General features: G+C 30.6%; 1 long non-coding RNA gene across 1 annotated transcript; it reads left to right on the forward strand.

Moving 5' to 3' along the window:
* The first annotated feature begins 4,551 nt into the window (after positions 1 to 4,551).
* On the forward strand, positions 4,552 to 5,357 carry LOC129002110 (uncharacterized). The gene is made up of 2 exons (XR_008491537.1): positions 4,552 to 4,628; positions 5,164 to 5,357. It is a non-coding gene; the product is annotated as an uncharacterized LOC129002110 (long non-coding RNA).
* Positions 5,358 to 12,502: the final 7,145 nt, after the last annotated feature.

Below are 12,502 nucleotides of genomic sequence, written 5' to 3' on the forward strand. Positions count from 1 at the left end.
CAAATCCAACTTAAAGAATATGCGTTATCTACAAAGAAAGACGTAACGTTACATTAATTATCACCAACGTCAAAAGTTATTGTCTTGTAGTTAATTACAACATGTTTTATCCCTAAATTTTTTTTCGTAGGTACACCTCTTACCTACACAAATCGTGAAAAATGCTGAATTGACTCATAGAGTATGCAAACGTGCACAAGGATTTTGGAAACGAATTTTGCTTGTTTACGTTCATAAAAAGCTAGAATAAAATGTTGTGATGGTACTTTCCTGTTAAAGGGAACATTCATTATTATCGATGATTTTTTTCTCGATATATCGATATTAACAAATTAAAACATATCAGCTGACAACTGCGATAAATATTGTTCAGTATCATTAATGAAATGAAACTGTTCTAAAAAAATTACCTAACATAACTAATTAAACTTGCTGTGTAACATTCCATGTTTAACTTGCCTTTTCTGCTATCAAAAGGAATTTTTAAATAGTATAGCAAGTTTGGTTGGTTATGTTAGGTTAGCTTAGAACAGTTTCATTTCTTCTAATTTCATTTCCATACAATATACTATTTTAGCCTAAACAAGATCAGTTGTCAATATGTAATGGATCGGTAAACAAAAATATCGATATATCGAAAAAATCATCGATAATAATTAATGTTCCCTTTAACAGGAAAGTACCGTTGTGATATTTATAGATCTACATAAAGCAATTAAAAAAGGTTAAACAGAGTTTGAATGCTACAATATCAACTTAAAAGCCTGGAGCCGAGAAAAAAATACAGAAATTAAATGAGTGTAAAACGGCCCAAACGTTTTAGTTTTCTGGTTGAGGTGCTGTGTATAAAAAATACCGCCAAATAGGACAACTTTTAGGAAAACATATAACAATGATTCTAGAGTCACTTTATTTATTCTAGTCTATTAAAATGTTATTTGGATCGTTATCAAAGAAAATATCTTTAACAATAACATGCATGCTAAATATGCCATGGAAATGGTATTGAATAATGTTTCGCCATATTTACTTCATCGTCACAAGTAAGCGCAACACACTTTGCTTAACGTCTACAAAGATTCGCTCCATTTTCATTTTTAATTGAGTGAATCCTATCTCAGATTCAATAAATCTTTCACTTTGGGAATTACCACATCATCTTTACATGTCAAGAGGTTACGGTTTTTATTTTGGCTTTGCAGTTTTGCACATTACTTTTATATGAGTCGTACAAAAACACGATTTGTCCTAAGTGAAGCTTTGTCTACTCCACTATATTTTTATTATATGAAAAGTACTGTATAGTTTTAGGAAATTTAAAAGGTATCTTCCATCGTTTCTCCTCCAAAAGACGTATATTATTAGACGCTTTTGAAGCAGGCACTATGTACACAGAAATTTAATTTATATAAATTTCCACACGAAATATACTCGCACATGGTACTACAAAGGAACAATCCGAAGGCATTAACATTGTTCTTACTATGTCCCCTAAGGTTTAAACTAGGACTAAAACATTACAGAGAAATATCTCCTTTAATCTGATTTTTCTCACTATATTTTAATCACAAGTAAATTTACACCTGCCAATGGAGACATAATTTACTCTACCAATATGTCAAAACGTATTATTTTCAACTGTCTTTAGTGTTCGTTATATCTCTAACTGTCCTAAACTAAAAACGGTTGTAACAGTTTTATATTGAGGATGTAACACCCATTTAGGAAAATATCTTGTTAGGCTATAGTTTCCCTTATAACACAACCTTACGCAATTCGTTTGCTTATCGTAAAAAAAATATATGATTAATCATCGGTTTGAATAATAACACTCAAGTATTTCTTTGAGATGGTTGCAATTATTTTTATAATACTGTAGAACGAGAAATATTACTTGTTAAATTTATAAAATATATGATTAGAGTGGAGCTCAAACAATCATAAACAGTTCTGTTTGCAGGTAAATATTGTAATCCTCAGATCATTGGGTATTATCATTAAAACCGGCTGTAAATATGACGCTTACCTTTCATTTGCTCCAAAATGTCCCGCGGGAAAACAACGAACACTCCACTGTTTAAACTCTGAGCACTGTTGCGTTATATACAAGTTTGAAGAGCTTTGAAATGGGTCGGAATCCAGCTGAACAACAGTTGTTTTCTTACTGATTATTACAAGATAATAACTATGGTAACAGTTTATATTGATTTACACCAAACAAACAAGAAGGTATAATTAATAAAAACGCAGAAAACGATTATACCAAGTATTTGATACAAACAATTGAAAAAATAACTCTCATGTTATTCCTATGGGAAATGAGTAAACCGTTGTTGTTTACTCGTTTGTGGATTTATTTTTAAAAAATTTGGAAAATTTCGTTATTTTATACCAAATTATTATCTTTTGCTAGTAACACACTTTATAGCTTTCCTTGCAGTGGCTAGGTATGGATTATTCATTAAACCTAATACAGCTTACATTTAAGGAAATATTTGATTGAAAATCTGATCATGCGAATGGAAATTCGCTTAGTCTGCAGTTGTTCTTTGGTGGGGGTATGTATTTACTGATAACTGTGCCTTTTACAAAGCAATTTCAGACTCTTAGTCCGATATTATATTAAAATCTATATAAATAAAAATGAATCCCCTTTTATGATGGTATTTCACAAGTCGAGAACGAGTGCGCCGAATTTGATGATTTTTTAGTGCCAGGGGAAGGTTTTTGTGTAAGGCAATTTATAATCCATGCAACCGTCATTTAGTGATTTGGCATTAGAAGTCGGCGACGTAGTATATCTACCTACATTAACAGATTATACATTTCAAATAATCATAATAATTATGCCAGAAGGAAATATTTAAATGAAAATATAGTTGTGATATACTGTATTACATTTTAAAAATATGGGATTTATAGGGATTACAATAATAATCGTCCAATCGTATAAACTAGAGTAATCCAATTAAATCAGTTACCAAATGCAAAATGAGATTGGTTAGTTGGTTCTTAGTTTGCAATATAACTGGAGAAAATTAAAGGTATTAAATTGTTTAGAAAAATCCTATGTAACAAAACTTATAGAATTACCCAGTTCTGGAATACGCATCAAATGTAAAATTGTTCTGGTAAAATTTACAGTTTACTAACATACTGCATAGACTGTTTTGGAGCTAATGAAGTGTTTAAAGAAATAAGTAAGTTTGTGTAACTGATAGAAAAACACATCTAATTTACGCATACATTCTAGTTTATTTAAATGTTGATAATATTTAAAAAAAAACTTGCTTTGCTGTGGTGGGGGCAGTTTTACATTTAGCACACAAGTTTAAGATCCAATGTGAAATAATGTCACGCAAAAATAGCACATTGCAGACGATTCGTTCAAGAAACAGTTTTTGATTCTCGCTCTGAAGAATCGATTGTTTTTGAGATAGGGTTCGCTCCATTACAGATGTAAATGGAGCGAAGCACCATGAGCGTGGAGATCAGTCAACAGCACATTCTGTAGAAAATGGGGTTCGTTTTGTGTGATATTCTTTCTAGTATGTAGAATATTTTGTATTAATGTTTTTTTTTCTGTGTATTAATGTAGTGCGCTTTTCAATAATTGAAATATTGAGTAATTCAATACACTAGTTCTTATTTATTCTATATGTTAAAGCGATAGTTAGACAACCAATTGTGGTTTATTGTGTATTTTTTAAAATACATATTGCTACTGATTAGCCTACTACGGTTCATAAACGTTGTGTGAGTCATTAGTGTTATTTTTGTCTGTAACTAATTAAACACTTATTCACGTATCATAAAAGTTTAGGTTTATAATAAATGCTCTGATAATAAAATGTTTATTTATATTATTTTGTTTCGCGAATGAATTTAAATAAATTAATCAAAGGTAATATACATTATTTTTTGAAACAGAAATTATGTTTTAAAAGGTGTTTCAGTCATGATTAATTTATCTTCGATCAGGCAGTATTTCGTGTTTTGATCATTTTCTAATAAGGACATAATTAACATTTGGTCAATAAATTAAAGTTGAAAGTGATAAGGTTTTTTAAAAACCAAACAGATTTCTTTCGTAAAAAACTTTGTTTATAATTATATTAAATTAGAATGAGGTGGATTACAATTTTTAAACAACTGTCCAAGGCCTTATATAAAATATGATATTGCTACATTATTTGCAAATAAAACGTAATAATGTGATTCGGTGTTTGTGATTTATATGCAAACTGTTCCAAGTTTTTCTACAAAATTATTGTTCACAAAAATTTGCTTAACATTAAAAAGCATTTTGTAATCGTAATAAAAAAAACGTCACCTCTTACATAATTATGGTCCTGAAACCAATCATAACACGTAATTGATAATTGATTGACAATTAATTGACAAATAATTGACAATTACATAATTGATGTCACCAATCAACTATTGAGAAGAATTTCTTTGAATACATACGCCAGTTATTTTATAAACGAAGTTTAAGTAAACTATATTAACATATAGAACGTATTTAATCTCAGTGCATAACTTGTTTCAGATACATTATATTCAGTTTTCTCTTGACTTTATTCTTCGTCAGCGTCTTGTTGGTTATTGTTTTAGGGGCTGATCAGGTAATATGCATCAGAATCATGTTTCTTATAGATTAAGGTTATCGAACTGAAATTGTTCACTCTAATATTATAGTTTGGTTACTTTTTGTGTTAAAGCATTAAACAAAATTACTTCCGCAAAACATGAAAGTAAACCATTGGTTGCTTTAAGAGTTTAAAACAAGGAACACCAGAACATAATGACTTGATAATATAATTGAACTTAATTCCCTCTTAGCATAACCTAAGCTTGTAATGTTGTTGTTTCAGTATATATTTTCACCCCTTTGTGAATCATGGGAATCTATTTACCTAGTAGAGATAAAAATTCACCAATAGATACCATTTAATTTGGATCTAAAGCCAGGTTTTCCTAGGTGTGGAAGTGGAGCGCGGAGAGCGAACTTCTCTTGTATTAGGTAATTTAATGTTACTGTTTTCATATAAATGAAATGAAATGCGTTGGTTTGAGCTCTCCGCCCTCCGTTCTCCACGCTCCTCTTCCGCGTCTAGGAAAACCCGGCTTAAAGATGACACCAAAGTGAATTATTTATAGGACAGCTCGGTACAACATGGAGGTATCTTACTGAAAGCTTGGGGTGGCCACGAAGAAGACTACGATGATTTGACCGAAGAAGTATTCGAGCCAGATATTCCAGAGAATATATGGGCTTCCTACAACAACAGCTTTGGGCTGCTTTATTTCTAAATACGAATGTATAATGATTATAATAAACAGATTTCTTGAAATATAGTGTTAGCCAACATAAACAGTACTGAAATGGTAATATTTTAATATGGTATACATTACATATAAATTTTACCAACACATACAAGTCAAAGGAAGTAAAATCTGTTGAACTCAGGTAATAACATATTCAATATGACCCACGTTCAGTTTGTACATCAGTTTGTAACACTCGTACTGTTTTGTAGGTTTGGCATCATTTTTATGACTAGGGGTTGTTTAATCCTCCTAATATGGTTATTTTCCTTTAGTGGTTTTCATTTGTACAGACGGATGGGTGACCTAAAAACCCCTTTCTCTGTGTTAAAATACAACCTGATCTTCAAAATCTTTCAATGACACTAGGAATGATAGAATTAATATGCGGGTCTTTAAGGAAATGATCTTGAAAAAGCAATGCAGTGTGTGTACGCTTGGCCTCCAAAAATGTCAAATTCTGTAAGAGCAAAAATAATGCTCTCTGATAAAAGTTTCCTCTACCATTAGCACCATATTAGCAAAAACTAACCTCAAATAAGAAAGAAGTAATAAACACGAAGCCGTGGCAACAATCAACAATTGACTAGTCAGCTGATCGAGAAGACAACTACAGCTGATTCGGTTTCAGTACTGTTTATTTTGGCCAATACTGTACATGTCATATAGTCTTTGTTATTTACCAAATAAGCATTGCCGTTTATAAGTGTAATAATTCAGTTTTTAGATGGGAAAACTCAACACTAAGTGATAAACATGTGATACAATCATACTCCCTAACGATGCCCAAGAGTGCAGTTTTAAGGAGTTATCACACCAAAGTTTAAATGGCCATGCACGATGTGTTCTAGAGCCTACAGTATTTCATATTACCAAAAATCATTCGAGTTTCACTAGTGAATTATGCAAATTAACCTTGTTAACTGTATTTATTTCATTTTATTTTTTATGGGACTGATTGACTACCCTGCTTATAGTAACAAAATAATATATACGTTACATATATATTTGCTTTAGAATAATAACTGCCCTTATATTCCTACAGGTATAGGTTTATTATTTTAAAACTGAATGTAAAATAATAATATAATTTATATTGCTACACGTCAACAAAAAAATATATACTCAAACTAATGCATTTAGTTAATCATTCATATGGTATAGTAGGTAAATAAAAGAAAAGATTTTCTACGTCTAATCCGGTAGAAAATAATTCTCCTCATAACTTTCCCCTATTGATTCACGACATTGGTATTATACCGACAAACAAGATTTTAATTAGTTTAAATAACAAAGTAACCTAACCTAAAACATAGTCAGCCACTAGGTTAGGTTAGGTTAGCTTAGGTTAGGTTTGATTATAATTATTAGGTGTGGTCAGTATAATACCAAAGTAACATTGATTCTTATCATATTGTCTCCACATTAAAGAATACAGAACGTAATTAATTTTTTACGAATTAAAAACAAAGTTAATGTACAGTAATGAAAAGGGAACAACCTAAATCATTCACAATGCCTAGTGAGTGACATAGCATGTTGGAATGACAATTTGAGCGAAAGATCCACATTCACATTGCATTCGACGTAAATACCGAATGTGAGGAATGTACATGCTTGTGGTGAGCGGTGGGTAGATTCCATGATTCCGACATACGACAACGGACAGCATCACAGCAGCTAACAAATGGCATTCCGTGTTACCTGTGTGGAATCACATTGAATAATTTATGTTTATCATTTTCCAAAGAATAATTATACTTGTAAACGGAAACGATTAAAGCGTTTAAAATGATGCACAAAATAGGGTTTAATAAAGCTCTTTAATTGTTAAATGTATTTCTTTAAGTTTATTTTATTTTGTCGAAGTTATTTAAATTCGGTTTTATTTCTTCATCAAACTAATCTCTTGACTATGTAAAATAATGTTTAGCCATTTAAAAGTTCAATCCTTTGTTATTCGTAACTTTATTTATCATAACACTATGATTAAATCAAAATGTGATTGTATCAAGTTATTGTTTTGTCTTTACTTGAGGTTTATTTTTGTTGTTGTATCGTGTAATCTATTGTTACTTAGTTGTTTTGTTGTTTCATCAATGAGATATGAATAAATTGAGCGTTTTTTTCTATGGTTATTGAATATCTTAATTATAATCGTATGTATTTGCAATTTACCACTTTGAATAGTCATTGACAGTTAACAATAATAACATGTTAACACCATTAGTAAATTAATTAATTAATTAAATGGATCGGTACACATCAAAAAGTAATGACTAACGAGAAAGGCGAAAAATTTGTGTAAGTAATTGTGCGATTTTTAAAGACTGTAGAAGAAATATTCAATTTACTCAATTTACTGTTCGCCATCTTGAACAGTTTAAGTTTTCTTTGTCCAATTGGAATTGGCTGCTTGGTAATTAAATAAATAGAGCTGTCCGTCTGTTTTAAAGTAATGATTAATGAGAATGGTATGTGGTAGAAGGGTGATTGATCGGTCAATAGTTTCCTGTCCCGTACTTAGTATCTGGTCAATTTGTGGATTTTTAGATTGTTTTCAGTCTTATAATAAAGCGCCTGGTTGAACCATTACAATTCTAATGGACAATTATGGTTATTAACTAGTTACCTTAAAAAATGCTCAAAAATAATAAATATACATTTTTTCACGGAAATAAAACTAAAAATTGTTGTGTACTCACCGTACACATGTGGGTGGGTTATTTTAGATTTTTAGAGTGTATTAGGACGAATATTTTAATTTTGTGAATTTGACCATGGACAATTTTGGTAAGTTCAATTACCTTTTTCAGTAAGAGCAGCTACTTCTCATCTAGACGTTTGTGTGTATGGCAATGACTACTTATTGGCCATAAGTAACCAAGATAGAAAGGTAACACGATAAATATCCAAATATCATGTGTTTTAATGACACGTTTAGAACCCTATACCTGAACTCCATTTTCAACATCAAAAGTGTTCAACGAATCATTCTCATTAGTAATTTTGTTATGAGTTAATTAGCATCTCTATGACAAAGTGTCCTATTTTTTCTTATATCACTTAAATTAAACATTAAATCCACCAATGAAAATAATACTTTACGCAACTTAACAACTAATTGTAACAATAAAATGGAACCACAGATTATTGTTAAAGAGTAAGTGAATACGCTGTTTGTGTTTATTAAACACAGATTGCCAGTTATAAAAATTAGTAATATAAGCTAGTCTAAATTATCAGAGTTATGGTTTCTTGAATCACAGTATTGTTCTTAACCAGTGGCGTGAAAAATGAGAAAACACTAAAAACTTGTTTCACTTTATTTGGAATACATATGTTGACTAGTACACACCTAATGACTTTATAATTCTCAAGACACATTCACAAATTTACTTTTCAGGTAAGTTAATGTTTACTACATTCCAAACCACTTTATAAATCAATAAATAAATTAAGTTTTGATCTACAAACAATTACTTACATTTTACGTTTAGTGTACTACGTTGATACGTTGATATTTAGGTATTGCGTAACAGGTTTTAAGTAACCTAGAATTGTTTTCTGTTTAATATTTTAAAAAGAAATCGCTGGTATTACAGTTATATTTTATTTAAAAATAATTTAATATCGCCATCTATAATACAAAAATCCGCCTAATGATTTATATGAAAGGCGTGAAAGGTGAACTGCTTTAAAAGAGCAGATTTTATGTTCCAAAAGTAATTTTTGTATTCATAAATTAATTAAATAATGGGCATTCAGATTGGTATGATAGGTGATAGTTGAATTTATAATGTATATAGCATTTTCCTAGCTTGATAAATTTAAATCAATAAAGCTATGTTTTGTTGACAAACTGGGCATAGAATAGCCGGAAAGTCATATTAAGTTAGAATTTAAATCGTTTAATTACTACTTATAAGTATGCAATTTAAATAGTCTACGATTTAACATATAAATAGTTCTTCAATCTACTTTTTATAGTTATTTCATCCCAATGCTTTTCTTAACGGGGTAATTTTAATACCTTTCTAAATTGTGATAAAGATTCTGGATTAAATAGTTTCTCTTCAGTACTCTGCTAAAGTTTATCTAGCTTTGTTTTTTGTAAGAGGAAATACTTTGCCAATATCATACATACGTTTAGTTGACCTTCGGGTTTAGAAATTAGGGCGAGATACATTTAGCTAGTTAATATATTCTTATGCAAAACCTTTTAAGAACAATTATTAAACAAACTATTTGTTTTAGGATTTACTGGATGTTATGGAATGCAATACATTTTATATTATAGGTTTTGTCGTGGTTTTTACCGTTGCAGAATACATCGATGACAAGGTAAAATTTATCATAAAATATTTCTATGTTATATTGACAAACTTTACTTCTCTCTACAAATATATAAAATAATCTAATTTTGTCTTCTTTTTACTATAAAAATATTTTACAGTTTTTTTATTAGTAACTAGAAGCTACTTACAAGTACCTTTTCCAAACTGAAATAAATTCAAGATTATTATTTCATAATTATAATAAGATAGTTATTGAGTGAGAACTAAATTGTGACACAATATAAGTAACAAAATAAAATTTAAACTTGAAACGTTTGGTTTTTTGGTGTTTCTTCTTCCTGAAACATGCTTTGTTGAATAAACATTCCCTTTCTATTGACAGGTTTCGGAAAATTAAAATAATCAATTACTACAACTTAATATATTTTAACGTCACTGTTATGTACGCACAAACCCAGTTTTCTTAATCTAATATTGGTTTAAATTGAATTTAAGATTAAATATTTTGCAACAGTGATTGAATAGTAAAATAAATAGGCCTACTTTTTCAGATAAAACTTCAGGACAAAGATGTAAATTCAACGATTGACGTAATTAATGGTACACACCCAATACTTAACGGCACAGAAAACACAGAAGATTCTGACGACAGAGGAATAGAGCCGCGATTTTTAAGAGATACCATTATGTGGTTTTACAATAAGCTCTTACAACAAAAACAACCGATAAACCAACCACAACCGATCGGTCAACCATGGCAAACACCAAGGCCAGACCTTCATAGAGATGTTACCGGCAAACCGATATCGGTTCAAAATCCTATTGACAATGAACTAAAGTGCCAACCGATAGCTTGCCAACCATGGCCAGTCCGACCTGGCCAACCAACCTGTAACCCTAAACTACCGGTAATATGTCAACCGTTGGTTGGGAACTCTCAACCGATAAATTGCCAACCGTTGTCCAACCAACCGACTTGTCAACCGTACCCGGCCCAACCGATCCTATGTTACCCTACAAACTGTCAACCTCAACGAGATGGTTACAACACATTGCAAGAAACGAGGAAGAATCAGCTTCAAAAACAGACCTTGCAACCGAAATCAACCGGAGAGGAGGAAGTGGACAACGATTATGGTGTTAAAAGAATCAATCCAAGAACAGATCGCTTTTCAGAACCCTCTATTGATGACACTGATAGTCCCTTTGGTGGTTTGATGCCAGTTATTGAGCTGCTTCCGGATTAAAAAGAAACTTAAGTAATAATATCAAGATAATTAAAACACAAAACATGTTAATTAGTTTTATTGAATTACCTGAAATATAGCTTTTTGCAAATTGTTTTGATGTTGGTAAAGTACGATTTTGATTCTATTAAATCATTAGTTTGATACCATCAAGTTACTGTTTAGTTTAATGTATTCTAATATTTTTTGTTAAAAATAGATTAAAGGCGTCACGCTTGTATAGAAGTTGTTACAGGATTCAACTACTTGACACAATTATGGAAATTATGAAGATATTTATGTTTCTAAGTCTGTTCTAAGTCTAAGTCTGGTCAACCAGCAAGTTATTTTTGTTTCAGCGATCTTTTAAAAACACTCACGTATTGACAGGCAATAATAAAGTAAAAAAATAAAAAAAATAATCACATTGCTAATATTAACAGTGTAGTATATTCTTCAACATTCTTAGGAGATTCACCACCAAATAAAAACAAAGAGTTGGTAATATTTGAAACATACATGTATCTCTCACTTATGATTTTTGGTGACTTTTCTTGAAGGTATAACGCAAACCACATCCAATAGTCAATGCCACTATAATTTAAGCTACAATTTAAATTTGCTTTGTGGTGAAAATACATGGTAGTTTTTTGTCTATATTATAAGAAGGCAGCGACGTTCGTGAGCTAAGATAACTAAGCACGTATAACTAGTTGTGTTAAATTTCAAGCAAATACACGACTTAAATAGGCCATACTGTTAAATATTTTGAATATCTGTTAAAAATCTGTAATATCAACACTTTCACAGAAACTGTCATCGATTTTAAGGTGCACGATTCAGACTAGCCTGTTAAAATGAATTTCACTATTTACTGTCTGGTGTTGTTTGTTATCAAGGTTAAAACATCAAAACATTCGAGCTAATTGAATTATGTGAACGATTTAATGTGTAAGTGTAATGTGTAACCTGTAGGGATATAAGTAAGATGCGTTCATATTTTCCACCAGTTATTCTGAAATCGGAGTATTTTCGTTTAGTAAGCAACACGAGGGGATTCTGAAGACGTATAAAACACTCCATTCCACAGTTCAGTAAAACGTTATGGTATAAAGTCAATGGAAAAACTGAATGTTATGACGTGATACCACACACATTAAACCCATTCAAATCTCTTTCATAGTGTAAATGAATATTATATAGTATTGTTTTGCAAAAAATACTATGGAAACCCTGTGCATCAAGACATCTTAGTATTATTTAGACAACCATTGTTTTTAAAACAGACTAAACAATATAAATCATCATACTGCCTTACACTAAATTGCTAAGAAGACTTATTCAATCAGCTTAAATTTTATTCGAGGTATGTGGACCATCTCATTCCCTGGTTGGGTTGGGTCTGTTTTTTTTTACCTACTCCAATTTATTAGTAAGTACCAACAATTACTGGAAATAACTTATGGATCATTTTCAAAGTTTATTTTTTAAATAAATAAAATTTAAAAAAAGCAAATATTTTTCAATATTATTAATTATTTCAAAACGGTTTGCAATGATTAGTACCATACGATGAATACAATTTCGTTCATAAATTTATTGGTACAACGAGCCTTTTTTATCGATTTTATTGATTTACTCAAAATA

This window comes from Macrosteles quadrilineatus, unplaced genomic scaffold, assembly GCF_028750875.1.
Source record: "Macrosteles quadrilineatus isolate MER2022 unplaced genomic scaffold, UCM_ALF_1.0 Scaffold_9__3_contigs__length_116548681, whole genome shotgun sequence".
In the NCBI taxonomy this organism is placed as follows: domain Eukaryota; kingdom Metazoa; phylum Arthropoda; class Insecta; order Hemiptera; family Cicadellidae; genus Macrosteles; species Macrosteles quadrilineatus.